Raw genomic sequence first — 15,465 nt, 5'->3', positions numbered from 1 at the left:
AGACTTGTGTTTTTTTGTCCCAACGTGGTCTTTTACATCACTAATTCCTCCGTGTCCGATCGAAAAATCTTGTCTGCACAAGGTGCAATTCGCGTAGTTTTCACCCTTTTTTTTTTTTTTTATTAATATTAGATATATAACAACGGGCGGATGGCGGGCGGATGCAGTTCTGATCAAACGTTACATCGGGTGGATGGCGGATGGTTGACGACTTTCTGCCGCGGTTGCGGATGAAATAAATTGCCTATCCGCGCATCTCTACTATAAAGTGTTTCATTCGAGTGCTCCATTAATCGAACAAACTAATCGATTGGTCACTCGATGACTAAAATAATCGATAGCTGCAGGCTTAAAGGCCTACTGAAACCCACAACTACCGACCACGCAGTCTGATAGTTTATACATCAATGATGAAATCTTAACATTGCAACACATGCCAATACGGCCGGGTTAGGTTACTAAAGTGCAATTTTAAATTTTGCGCGAAATATCCTGCTGAAAACGTCTCGGTATGATGACGCCTGCGCGTGACGTCACGGATTGTAGAGGACATTTTGGGACAGCATGGTGGCCAGCTATTAAGTCGTCTGTTTTCATCGCAAAATTCCACAGTATTCTGGACATCTGTGTTGGTGAATCTTTTGCAATTTGTTCAATGAACAATGGAGACAGCAAAGAAGAAAGCTGTAGGTGGGAAGTGGTGTATTGCGGCAGGTGTTGTGCCGGATAACGCACCCCCGCCGTAGAATGCACTGGATAACACAGCCGGTGTTGCATTGTTTGCATTCCCGAAAGATGACAGTCAAGCTTTACCATTGGCCTGTGGAGAACTGGGACAACAGAGACTCTTACCAGGAGGACTTTGAGTTGGATACGCAGACGCGGTACCGTGAGTACGCATGCAGCTGCGGCTTCCAAACATTTGATCGCTTGCCCGTACGTGCGTGCCGCTATGTGCATGTCACGTAGGTAACTTTGGGGACTTTGGGGAAATATATGTGCTGTACTTTGGGCTGTGGGATTGAGTGTGTTGTGCAGGTGTTTGAGTTGTATTGGCGGGTTATATGAACGGGAGGGGGGAGGTGTTTGTTATGCGGGATTCATTTGTGGCATATTAAATATAAGCCTGGTTGTGTTGTGGCTAATAGAGTATATATATGTCTTGTGTTTATTTACTGTTTTAGTCATTCCCAGCTGAATATCAGGTCCCACCCGCCTCTCACAGCATCTTCCCTATCTGAATCGCTCCCACTGCCTTCTAGTCCTTCACTCTCACTTTCCTCATCCACAAATCTTTCATTCTCGCTCAAATTAATGGGGAAATCGTCGCTTTCTCGGTCCGAATCGCTCTCGCTGCTGGTGGCCATGATTGTAAACAATGTGCAGATGTGAGGAGCTCCACAACCTGTGACGTCACACTACTCGTCTGCTACTTCCGGTACAGGCAAGGCTTTTTTTATCAGCGACCAAAAGTTGTGAACTTTATCGTCGATGTTCTCTACTAAATCCTTTCAGCAAAAATATGGCAATATCGCAAAATAATCAAGTATGATAGAATGGACCTGCTATCCCCGTTTGAATAAGAAAATTGCATTTCAGTAGGCCTTTAAAGTTACAACTGGACATAAAGGGGATCATTTCAGCTGTGTCCAACGTCTGGCCTCAGAACCTTGCTCTTTTTCGCCACACTGGGTGAACAGTGAGGTTGTGTAATATGTTTCTTTAACACTGCCAGCCTCCCCTCATGCTCTCGCTCACTCTGGCCCGGAGCCCGGCAGTCACACACTTGCACCGCGGTTATCTTCCCTTGCCCCCTCGCTCCTGCCCTGCCCTGACCAGCCCGGCCTCGCCCTCTCCTGTCTTCACCGGCGACACCTTCTTATCCACGTCTCCCCGACACACGCCAGCGTACATGGGGGAATTTGGAGAAGCTCTCGAGGCCGATGGGAGTGGATACACACAACACTTTTGACAAAAGATCTGCAAAGTAGCTGCTGACACGCTCCTCCTCCGTTTCCCAGAATGCATTGCTCAATGCAATTTGATCTAAACCAAAACTCCCTTTTGCTTAAACATTCTCCCTCTCTCACACACGTCCCTTAAAATCCCCACAGTGCACATTGACGGTCTGGTTATAAACAGCCCGTTAGAGGGAGGTGGCATCGCCCCAGCACAATAGTTCTCTCTCCATTCACCCTCCCTTCATTTTCTCTCTCTCGCTAAACTTTCTCCAGAGGACAAACATCATGTGGTGCTGGAAAATGAACTCATGTTGTGCATGCACTCTCTTTGTTATGTTGCTCTTTATATATACATATACTGTATATATAAATGTATTTCGATACTTTTATATATTTTTCTAAATAAAGGGGACCACGAAAAATGGCATTATTGGCTTTATTTTAACAAAAAATCTTAGGGTACCTTAAACATATGTTTCCTATTGCAATCGAAGAACAATTTTGTCCTTAAATAAAATAGTGAACATACTAGACAACTTGTCTTTTAGTAGTAAGTAAACAAACGAAGGCTCCTAATTAGTCTGCTGACGCGTGCAGTAACATATTGTGTCATTTATCATTCTGTTATTTTGTCAAAATTATAAAGGACAAGCTGTAAAAATGGATTACTAATCTACTTGTTCATTTACTGTTAATATCTGCTTATTTTCTGTTTCAACATGTTCTATCTACACTTCTGTTAAAATGTAATAATCACTTATTCTTCTGTTGTTTGATACTTTACATTAGTTTTGGATGATACAAATTTAAGTATCGATCCGATACCAAGTAGTTTAAGGATATTACATTGGTCATATTCCAAGTCCTCATGTGTCCAGGGACGTATTTCATGACTTTATAAACATAATATAATTTAAAAAAAAACATTTTGTGACAATAAAAAATATAAATGTAATCATAGTAGTGTCGACTAGACACGCTCCTGTACTTGGTATCATTACAATGGATGTCAGGTGGAGATCCACCCATGGCATTTGTTTACATTTAGGCATGCAGGCCTTTGTTAGCAGTGACGCCGGTGAGCTATTGTATCCTCCTACGGTGTGTAGTGTAGCATGTTTAGCTATTCCTCGTCCTGCAGGGATGATACTTGTAAGAAACGTACTTTATTTGTGGCCATGGAGGCGAGGATTAGTGATTTAGAAGTAGCTAAAACACTGCAGACTGTGGATGGACGTTAGCTGCTAGCTAGCTAGCTTTGTCTTAAAGCATATCTTCCCGAGGGCGTTTCAGTGTTATAACTTCACCTCTATCTTTAGTTTTTAAGCCAAAATGCGTCCGTTCTCCCTTTTCTGTCTACATACAGGTAAAAGCCAGTAAATTAGAATATTTTGAAAAACTTGATTTATTTCAGTAATTGCATTCAAAAGGTGTAACTTGTACATTATATTTATTCATTGCACACAGACTGATGCATTCAAATGTTTATTTCATTTAATTTTGATGATTTGAAGTGGCAACAAATGAAAATCCAAAATTCCGTGTGTCACAAAATTAGAATATTAATTAAGGCTAATACAAAAAAGGGATTTTTAGAAATGTTGGCCAACTGAAAAGTATGAAAATGAAAAATATGAGCATGTACAATACTCAATACTTGGTTGGAGCTCCTTTTGCCTGAATTACTGCGTTAATGCGGCGTGGCATGGAGTCGATGAGTTTCTGGCACTGCTCAGGTGTTATGAGAGCCCAGGTTGCTCTGATAGTGGCCTTCAACTCTTCTGCGTTTTTGGGTCTGGCATTCTGCATCTTCCTTTTCACAATACCCCACAGATTTTCTATGGGGCTAAGGTCAGGGGAGTTGGCGGGCCAATTTAGAACAGAAATACCATGGTCCGTAAACCAGGCACGGGTAGATTTTGCGCTGTGTGCAGGCGCCAAGTCCTGTTGGAACTTGAAATCTCCATCTCCATAGAGCAGGTCAGCAGCAGGAAGCATGAAGTGCTCTAAAACTTGCTGGTAGACGGCTGCGTTGACCCTGGATCTCAGGAAACAGAGTGGACCGACACCAGCAGATGACATGGCACCCCAAACCATCACTGATGGTGGAAACTTTACACTAGACTTCAGGCAACGTGGATCCTGTGCCTCTCCTGTCTTCCTCCAGACTCTGGGACCTCGATTTCCAAAGGAAATGCAAAATTTGCATGGTTGGGTGATGGTTTGGGGTGCCATGTCATCTGCTGGTGTCGGTCCACTCTGTTTCCTGAGATCCAGGGTCAACGCAGCCGTCTACCAGCAAGTTTTAGAGCACTTCATGCTTCCTGCTGCTGACCTGCTCTATGGAGATGGAGATTTCAAGTTCCAACAGGACTTGGCGCCTGCACACAGCGCAAAATCTACCCGTGCCTGGTTTACGGACCATGGTATTTCTGTTCTAAATTGGCCCGCCAACTCCCCTGACCTTAGCCCCATAGAAAATCTGTGGGGTATTGTGAAAAGGAAGATGCAGAATGCCAGACCCAAAAACGCAGAAGAGTTGAAGGCCACTATCAGAGCAACCTGGGCTCTCATAACACCTGAGCAGTGCCAGAAACTCATCGACTCCATGCCACGCCGCATTAACGCAGTAATTGAGGCAAAAGGAGCTCCAACCAAGTATTGAGTATTGTACATGCTCATATTTTTCATTTTCATACTTTTCAGTTGGCCAACATTTCTAAAAATCCCTTTTTTGTATTAGCCTTAAGTAATATTCTAATTTTGTGACACACGGAATTTTGGATTTTCATTTGTTGTCACTTCAAATCATCAAAATTAAATGAAATAAACATTTGAATGCATCAGTCTGTGTGCAATGAATAAATATAATGTACAAGTTACACCTTTTGAATGCAATTACTGAAATAAATCAAGTTTTTCAAAATATTCTAATTTCCTGGCTTTTACCTGTACTGTGTCTGCTTGTAAGTACTCCGTGTTTGTGCGCTTTCCAAACATGCTCCTCTGCTTGTAAAACCAGCAATGTCACGACGCGCCATCATGCTCGTTAAAAAAAATAATTAATTAATACATTGGAAACCGGTACTTTTCAAACAGAGTATAGGACCGTTTTTGATTCATTAGTATCGCGATACTATACTAGTACCGGTATACCGTACAACCCTAATATATATGTATAGATATGCTGCTTTTGAATATCTTGTTTTGTCCATGAGGATAGAAAACGCACATAAATTCCAGAACTTCTGAACCTATTGCACTGCACAGAGTGGACGGGGGTAGTGCCTCACCCCAAAGGTAGAATGGTTCACATTCCACAGCTGATAGGAAAAACACACGAGCGAGACAGAATGGAAGAACTGATGTCAACTTAATACGAACACGGGACCATGAAAAAGCCTTATTGGGACATACTTCAACGCTCTGCTTGTGGGCACTTTTGCTTCGATAGTTGACTTTAATCCAAATCAGTTGCAGTGTTATTAAACAAAAAAATCCCCACCACTACATGAAATCTATTTTCTTATGGGTCATAAATGATACGATTTGCTGCACAGACTGTAGTGAGTGAAGCAGTAACACAATAGGGAGGAAAACGTGCCTTTATTGACAATGTAAATCTACCAGGTTACAGTGCACTTAATGACTATTACATCTCCAGAAAATACCAGTTATTGTTTTTGGACCCCCAAATCACACATACTGTGAATTAGAACGTTGTTGCAATTTTCTTTACATTCAATATTATTTGAAATACCTTGTGATTGAATGGCGACCAGTCCAGGCTGGAGTCTATCCTACAGTCAGCTGGGATAAGCTCCAGCTTCAAGATAAGTGGCAGAAAACTAAGGCATAGATGGTACTTTCAATACTTTAAAATGATTTTGCTATTGGAGCGCACTTGTGCATTAGCCTCTGCAAATTGGAGTCAAATATATGCTCCGTTAGAGTAAACCTTGATAGAGTACGCTAAAGAAAAATAATAGTTTTCGGTCTATGAACCACTACCCCCACTTTGAATCTTGCCTTTTAAATAATGCTGTGGGTTCATGAGCTTCCTATGCCGCCAAAAGACTTACCCTCCTCACATCAGGTCAATTAAATTGCCAAACATGTGGACCAATGACATTGTTCACATTAAATCAAACGCACTCACACAATCCTTCAGTCAGCCATTTAGCGTGTTACAGACTCACCCTCGCCACGAAGAAGACATATGACAAAATGCACAAAATGTAGCCCCAAAACCGAAGATGATCGACCCAACCATTTAAAAAGGAAACACACGGAACTAAACAGTTAGTAACCGTGTACCTTTTCAAAAGTTATGATACTTTTGAAGAGGGTGGGCAATGAAGGGGCTCATTTGCAATATGAGCGCCTCCACAAATGAACATATCACATACATACTAGAAAAGATGTTATAAATGTGACTGCTGAACAAAATTTACCCAAAGCATACCCAGTATTATTTCCTTACTGACATTCTAGAAACAAGTAAATTTGACTGTGAAGGAACAGCTAATTGCTGTGAAATATAAGGGTATCGCCATTTGTACAGGCATTTGTTGGAATGTTACAGTACATCCTGATTACAGTATTTTACTGTGAAAAATTCTGCTGTGAATTCCCGGTATTTTTTTTTTTTACAGTGTAGACCACTAGACTAAAACCCTCATAGGTCCCCTTTAAGTGCACAGTATACCAACTGAACTAACTGTCCACCCTGTTTAGGTGGTCTTAAGTAGAGTTGTCACATTTTTAGCATTTTGATAGCATCGATCAACTCGTACACTTTTCTGTCCATGCAGCCAACATCCTATTCCAGCACAGATCATAAAAATGTGATTCAAGATATAATGCATGTAAAGGTTTAAAAAAAAACCTGTCCTCTGATGTTCTCTTCTTTAGTTAAAGTAAACGCTTTGTGTAAATGAAGGGTGCCCATTAGGTCGATGGCGGAGGGTGTGTCAGTCATCGCCTGCCTGGCATTAAACAATATTTAATATAAAATTAAATATTCGCGGCACCCAAAGATTTTGTGAGATGACGCTGGCTGCTGAAAACTCAATATTAGTTAAAAAAAAAACGACCGACAGGAAGGCGAGAAACGCTTTTTATTTTAACAGACTTTCGCGCCGAACCTGCTGTCACAAGCCTAAAGACCAACTGCACAGTTCCTATCTTCACAATAAAAGCGCTGCTCCACCCTGCCTGCGCTAACAAAATAAGAGTCTCACAAAGCTAGCGCACACAAGCTAGCAAGACATGGAGTTGTATGAAAAGGAGTATGGAAGCTGGACAAATAACCACTTTCATGTGGACAGAAAGGAGGACTTTTTTTTCTCTCCTCCATTTGAAAATGTGGACGTTATCATCACTACTGTCTGATTCCAATCAATGCAAGTCATCAGAATCAGGTAATACACCAACTTATATTCTTGTCTTCATGAAAGAAAGGAATCTATATGTGTTAAACATGCTTGTATTATCGTTAAACCCCTTTAACTTGTTGACAAAAAACGTCTGTTTCATAAATAAATAAATACATATATATATCATTAATTTATATACATTTATACATCTAAATAAATATATATATATATATATATATATATATGTATGTGTGGGAAAAAATCACAAGACTATTTCATCTCTACAGGCCTGTTTCATGAGGGGGGGTACCCTCAATCGTCAGGAGATTTTAATGGGAGCATTCGCATACCATGGTATATATATATATATATATATATATATATATATATATATATATATATATATATATATATATATATATATATATACACACATATATATACATATTTATTATTATACATAGAGATAGGCTCCAGCACCCCCCACGACCCCAAAAGGGTAGAAATGGATGGATGGATGTATACATATAATATATATATCTACCGCTTGTCCCTTATGGGGTCGTGGGGGGTGCCCATGGAAATATTTATATATATATATATATATATATATATATATATATATATATATATATCCATCCATCCCATCCATTTTCTACCGCTTATTCCCTTCGGGGTCGGGGGCACTGGAGCCTATCTCAGCTACAATCGGCGGACGGCGGGGTACACCCTGGACAAGTCGCCACCTCATCGCAGGGCCAACACAGATAGACAGACAACATTCACACTCACATTCACACACTAGGGCCAATTTAGTGTTGCCAATCAACTTATCCCCAGGTGCATATCTTTGGAAGTGGGAGGAAGCCGGAGTACTCGGAGGGAACCCACGCAGTCACGGGGAGAACATGCAAACTCCACACAGAAAGATCCCGAGCCCGGGATTGAACCCAATACTACTCAGGACCTTCGTATTGTGAGGCAGATGCACTAACCCCTCTTCCACCGTGCTGCCCATATATATATATATACATATATATATATATATATATATATATATATATATATATATATATATATATATATATATATATATACAGTACAGGCCAAAAGTTTGGACACACCTTCTCATTCAATGCATTTTCTTTATAATCATGACTATTTACATTGTAGATTGTCACTGAAGGCATCAAAACTATGAATGAACATATGTGGAGTTATGTACTTAACAAAAAAAAAAAAAAAGGTGAAATAACTGAAAACATGTTTTATATTCTAGTTTCTACAAAATAGCCAACCTTTGCTCTGATTACTTTTTTTTGCACACTCTTGGCATTCTCTCGGTGAGCTTCAGTAGGTAGTCACCTGAAATGGTTTTCACTTCACAGGTATCATAGTTTTGATGCCTTCAGTGACAATCTACAATGTAAATAGTCATGAAAATAAAGAAAACGCATCGAGATGAGAAGGTGCGTCCAAACTTTTGGTATATATATATATATATATATATATATATATATGTATGTATGGGGAAAAAATCACAAGACTATTTCATCTCTACAGGCCTGTTTCATGAGGGGGGTACCCTCAATCGTCAGGAGATTTTAATGGGAGCATTCGCATACCATGGTTTATATAGGGCACAGAGTGGGTGGGTACAGGCTGGCCTAGGGGCGTGGTGATTGGTTCATGTGTTACCTAGAGGTGTTTCCGTCTATGGCGGCATGTTGTTACAATTTCGCTGCGCTTGTTGAGGGATGACAGGTCTGGACGGTAGATAATAAACAGTTTCTTTTTCAAGCATAGGTTGCATCTTTTATTACCACTATTGTAAGGTGTGCTGGATGCAAGAATTTGCCATGTTATTGAATATTCAACATCAAATTGAGCTACAGCTGCATGAACAATATACGACAAATCATCTCAAACCACAACAAAACAATTGCAAATGAGCCGTCGACCCCCAGTCAGAACGACTCCAAAACCAACAAAGCATGTAACTGTCGAAAGAAACCTGATTGCCCCCTCAACGGGGGGTGCTTACAAACATCAGTTGTCTACCAATCTAAGGTAATACGCAAGGACATTAACACATCCGACACATATGTAGGATTAACCGAGGGTGAATTCAAAACCAGATGGAACAACCACAAGGCTTCTTTCAGGAACAAAAACCTGCGAAATACCACAGAACTCAGCAAACACATTTGGGACCTCAAAGACAATAATGTTGAATATTCAATAACATGGCAAATTCTTGCATCCAGCACACCTTACAATAGTGGTAATAAAAGATGCAACCTATGCTTGAAAGAGAAACTGTTTATTATCTACCGTCCAGACCTGTCATCCCTCAACAAGCGCAGCGAAATTGTAACAACATGCCGCCATAGACGGAAACACCTCCTAGGTAACACATGAGCCAATCACCACGCCCCTAGGCCAGCCTGTACCCACCCACTCTGTGCCCTATATAAACCATGGTATGCGAATGCTCCCATTAAAATCTCCTGACGATTGAGGGTACCCCCCCCTCATGAAACAGGCCTGTAGAGATGAAATAGTCTTGTGATTTTTTTTCCCCACACATACATATATTGCGCTCTACTACGGTATCGAGCACTATTTTTTGGATAACCTTATTAAGACATATATATATATATATATATATATATATATATATATATATATATATATAGACTTGGTCATTTGAAAAGTAGCTGGACTGCAGAAAAAAAGTGTGGGCACCTCTGGTGTAGACACAAGATATTTAGTCAGCTGCTTAAAGTGACACACCCACCAAAGTTTTATACAACGTGTTTCCTACCAGTAAAGTGCAAAAACACACAGACGCTATAACACTATACAAATCAAAAAGTTTTCTTTTAAAGATCCAACTCAAGCTTGTCGATAACACCGGATTTTTATTGTATTTATTTTTTTGCAACCCAAACCAGCCGAACCGTTACGCAACTCCCCCAAACCCATGCAAAAGGAAAAAAAAAAAAAGAAAAAAGAAAAAAAATACGTTTTGCCGTGTGCACAATCCCATGCAGTGACATTGTTTCATAACACCAGATAGTCCCTACCTTGGGAAAGACTTTCTGGAGGGAGTTGGAGTCTCTTTCTGCTCGACGTCCACTTTGCACTTCTTCTCCGCCCTGCAAAAATGCGACGATGATGATGATGATGATGATAAAAATGTCAATATTCTACAGCAGAGAGGCGGCCAGAGGAACGTGATGAGCTGCACATATGTTGTTTGTTACAGGAACACTCCCCACCACACACACACACACACACACACACACACACACACACACACAGTCTGCCGAGCCCTATTGTGCACGCGTGGATCTCCACCGTCTGGCCAATGTGGTCCTGATGCGAGTTTTTTTTCCACGTCCCTGTTTGTGTTTGCAAAGCAATTTTTTTGTAAAATGTTTAAAAAAAATATATACATATACTGTATATATAAATATGCACGAAAAAGAAGTGTTTTAACCGCGTGTGCGCGCTCCTCACCTCGTGTCCCCTGCAGGAGTTCAAGTCCTCTGCGTGTCCGTCCCGTCCTCCTGCCGCTCCTGCTTATGTTGACGTCCCACTCACTGTGGGCCAGCCTTCAGCCCCTCGCTAGACGTCAGCCTCATCTCCCCCGGCGTTGGTTTCGGAGCCACACCCCTCCATTCATAAAGTGCCAGCATGTGTACGTGCAGCTGATGATGATGACACGCATCACAGCACATGCAAGAGGTGTAGAACACAGGAGGGTTAGAGTTGTAAAATTAGCATAACAAATTAAAATTAAAATTTATTTAAAAATAAAAAATAAAATGGGGTCGGGGGGGGCGAGTGAAAATACCTGTTTCTTATGATTTCCCTATCAAATTAATAAATAAATATTATTAAAAACACGGTGTGATAAATAAATACCTTTCAGTGTCAACCAAAATAGTACTGCTGTTGTACTGTAACATGGATATACAGGTAAAAGCCAGTAAATTAGAATATTTTGAAAAACTTGATTTATTTCAGTAATTGCATTCAAAAGGTGTAACTTGTACATTATATTTATTCATTTTACACAGACTGATGCATTCAAATGTTTATTTCATTTAATTTTGATGATTTGAAGTGGCAACAAATGAAAATCCAAAATTCCGTGTGTCACAAAATTAGAATATTGTGTAAGGCTAATACAAAAAAGGGATTTTTAGAAATGTTGGCCAACTGAAAAGTATGAAAATGAAAAATATGAGCATGTACAATACTCAATACTTGGTTGGAGCTCCTTTTGCCTGAATTACTGCGTTAATGCGGCGTGGCATGGAGTCGATGAGTTTCTGGCACTGCTCAGGTGTTATGAGAGCCCAGGTTGCTCTGATAGTGGCCTTCAACTCTTCTGCGTTTTTGGGTCTGGCATTCTGCATCTTCCTTTTCACAATACCCCACAGATTTTCTATGGGGCTAAGGTCAGGGGAGTTGGCGGGCCAATTTAGAACAGAAATACCATGGTCCGTAAACCAGGCACGGGTAGATTTTGCGCTGTGTGCAGGCGCCAAGTCCTGTTGGAACTTGAAATCTCCATCTCCATAGAGCAGGTCAGCAGCAGGAAGCATGAAGTGCTCTAAAACTTGCTGGTAGATGGCTGCGTTGACCCTGGATCTCAGGAAACAGAGTGGACCGACACCAGCAGATGACATGGCACCCCAAACCATCACCCAACCATGCAAATTTTGCATTTCCTTTGGAAATCGAGGCCCCAGAGTCTGGAGGAAGACAGGAGAGGCACAGGATCCACGTTGCCTGAAGTCTAGTGTAAACTTTCCACCATCAGTGATGGTTTGGGGTGCCATGTCATCTGCTGGTGTCGGTCCACTCTGTTTCCTGAGATCCAGGGTCAACGCAGCAGTCTACCAGCAAGTTTTAGAGCACTTCATGCTTCCTGCTGCTGACCTGCTCTATGGAGATGGAGATTTCAAGTTCCAACAGGACTTGGCGCCTGCACACAGCGCAAAATCTACCCGTGCCTGGTTTACGGACCATGGTATTTCTGTTCTAAATTGGCCCGCCAACTCCCCTGACCTTAGCCCCATAGAAAATCTGTGGGGTATTGTGAAAAGGAAGATGCAGAATGCCAGACCCAAAAACGCAGAAGAGTTGAAGGCCACTATCAGAGCAACCTGGGCTCTCATAACACCTGAGCAGTGCCAGAAACTCATCGACTCCATGCCACGCCGCATTAACGCAGTAATTGAGGCAAAAGGAGCTCCAACCAAGTATTGAGTATTGTACATGCTCATATTTTTCATTTTCATACTTTTCAGTTGGCCAACATTTCTAAAAATCCCTTTTTTGTATTAGCCTTAAGTAATATTCTAATTTTGTGACACACGGAATTTTGGATTTTCATTTGTTGCCACTTCAAATCATCAAAATTAAATGAAATAAACATTTGAATGCATCAGTCTGTGTGCAATGAATAAATATAATGTACAAGTTACACCTTTTGAATGCAATTACTGAAATAAATCAACTTTTTCAAAATATTCTAATTTACTGGCTTTTACCTGTATATGATGGATATTTTGAAGCTGACTGGGACTTTAAAGTCTGTCCCTTCCGACACATGACACACTTGCGGATGCTTGCATCATCCGTGCCTGATTCGTCTACAAAAAGCTCCATGAGAGCGGCTCGGATTTGTTACTGAGCTAATAAGGGCAGATGAATAATAATATCGACACATTTGAGATAACAATATTGTTTAAGGTTTGATCCCGGCCCTAAAACATACTTACCAACCTTGAGACCTCCGATTTCGGGAGGTGGGAGGGCGTGGTTAAGAGGGGAGGAGTATATTTACAGCTAGAATTCACCAAGTCAAGTATTTCATATATGTATATATAAGAAATACTTGACTTTCAGTGAATTCTAGCTATATATATATATATATATGTATTTATTTTATTTTATATATATATATATATATATATATATATATATATCTATATATATATATATATATATATATATATAAAAGAAATACTTGAATTTCAGTGTTCATTTATTTACACATATACACACACATAACACTCATCTACTCATTGTTGAGTTAAGGGTTGAATTGTCTATCCTTGTTCTATTCTCTGTCACTATTTTTCTAACCATGCTGAACACCCTCTCTGATGATCAATCAATCAATCAATCTTTATTTATATAGCCCTAAATCACAAGTGTCTCAAAGGGCTGCACAAGCCACAACGACATCCTCGGTATAGCCCACATAAGGGCAAGGAAAAACTCACCCCAGTGGGACGTCGATGTGAATGACTATGAGAAACCTTGGAGAGGACCGCATATGTGGGTAACCCCCCCCCCCTCTAGGGGAGACCGAAAGCAATGGATGTCGGGTGGGTCTGACATAATATTGTGAGAGTCCAGTCCATAGTGGATCCAACATAATAGTAAGAGTCCAGTCCATAGTGGGGCCAGCAGGACACCATCCCGAGCGGAGACGGGTCAGCAGCGCAGAGATGTTCCCAGCCGATGCACAGGCGAGCGGTCCACCCCGGGTCCCGACTCTGGACAGCCAGCACTTCATCCATGGCCACCGGACCTGTGCCCCCCCCCCCCCTCAAGGAAAAGGGGAGCAGAGGAGAAAAGAAAAGAAACGGCAGATCAACTGGTCTAACAGGGGGGCTATTTAAAGGCTAGAGTATACAAATGAGTTTTAAGATGGGACTTAAATGCTTCTACTGAGGTAGCATCTCTAATTGTTACCGGGAGGGCATTCCATAGTACTAGAGCCCGAATAGAAAACGCTCTATAGCCCGCAGACTTTTTTTGGGCTCTGGGAATCACTAATAAGCCGGAGTTCTTTGAACGCAGATTTCTTGCCGGGACATATGGTACAATGCAATCGACAAGATAGGACGGAGCTAGACCGTGTAGTATTTTATACGTAAGTAGTAAAACCTTAAAGTCACTTCTTAAGTGCACAGGATTCATGATTCATTCTGCTTCGTCTCCTTGTTGTGTGCGCCAGGCCCGGCCCTAACCAATCTGGCGCCCTAGGCAAGATTTTAGGTGGCGCCCCCCCCCCCCCACATCGGCAGTGAAGTGTATATACTCACAAGAAACCGAATAGCTTTGTCTTTGACCTTCTTTTTTTTTTTACTTACAACTATACCTAATATATAAAGGGGTGGAAAAGTGACTATTACCTGCAGGGCAAACATAGCTAACCAGAAGGCAATAACAATGTAAACAAAAAGATCTAATACAAATGTCCCTGAAAAATGTAAGGTGGGAGTACTGTAATTACCTAACATTACATTAGTATTTTCCATAACAATTTAGCCCCCTCCACAATATTAACCCGACGTTAAAACAGAACTAGTTATTTATTGATTAGCAATTGCCGAATCATGTGACATTAGCTTAATGCTAAAAAGCCGGGTTACTATCACATTCTGTAACAGACAAATAATTTCATGTTCGGCTCACCTACCTGCTACCTCTCGTTTCTCCTCCTCTTCTTTTCTCTTTTTTCTTCCCTGGGCACCTGACAGTTTTGGCCGTTTTGACATCTTGTGTTGATTTTTTGATGTGGTGACGTCCAAAAAGAGTCATGATACGGGAAGGGAGGGGGCGCACCGTGCGGGGGGACAGGGGGGGGGGGGGGGGGGGGGGGGGGGGCGTAATGTTGTAACAAATAATATTTCTATTAAATAGGCTTTACTTTGCATTTTAATTAACGTGGGTTTATTTTTTGTATTTAGAAATAATAGTACCAACTTTTTTTCTTTTCTTTTTTTTTCTCCAACATTTGTGGCACTGGCGTGGCGCCCCCTGATGGACGGCGCCCTTAGCATTTGCCTATACGGCCTATGCCACGGGCCGGCCCTGGTGTGCGCAGTTGTGCACTGCACTCTCTAAAAGCCCTAGATGTTATTGTCACATATGCATGTACAGTAGATGGCAGTATTGTCCTGTTTAAGAGTGTCACAACATTGCTGTTTACGGCAGACGAACTGCTTTACGGTAGACGAAAACGTGACTGCTGTTGTTGTGTGTTGTTGCCGCGCTGGGAGGACGTTAATGAAACTGCCTAACAATAAACC

General features: G+C 41.2%; 1 protein-coding gene across 1 annotated transcript in view; it reads right to left on the bottom strand.

The window, feature by feature from the left end:
• rhobtb4 (Rho related BTB domain containing 4) overlaps positions 1-11,042 on the bottom strand; it is a 129,924-nt gene extending 118,882 nt beyond the window's left edge. The window contains exons 1-2 of the mRNA XM_061986638.1: positions 10,865-11,042; positions 10,429-10,500 (exon numbers count right to left, since the gene is read on the bottom strand). The gene's annotated coding sequence lies outside the window, so the exon portion shown is untranslated. The remainder of the gene's footprint in view (positions 1-10,428; positions 10,501-10,864) is intronic.
• Between the last annotated feature and the right edge of the window lie 4,423 nt (positions 11,043-15,465).

The sequence above is a fragment of the Nerophis lumbriciformis genome, linkage group LG12, assembly GCF_033978685.3.
Source record: "Nerophis lumbriciformis linkage group LG12, RoL_Nlum_v2.1, whole genome shotgun sequence".
NCBI classification, from domain to species: domain Eukaryota; kingdom Metazoa; phylum Chordata; class Actinopteri; order Syngnathiformes; family Syngnathidae; genus Nerophis; species Nerophis lumbriciformis.
The sequence above is the reverse complement of the archived record's forward strand: the minus strand, read 5'-3'. Positions and strand labels throughout refer to the sequence as shown.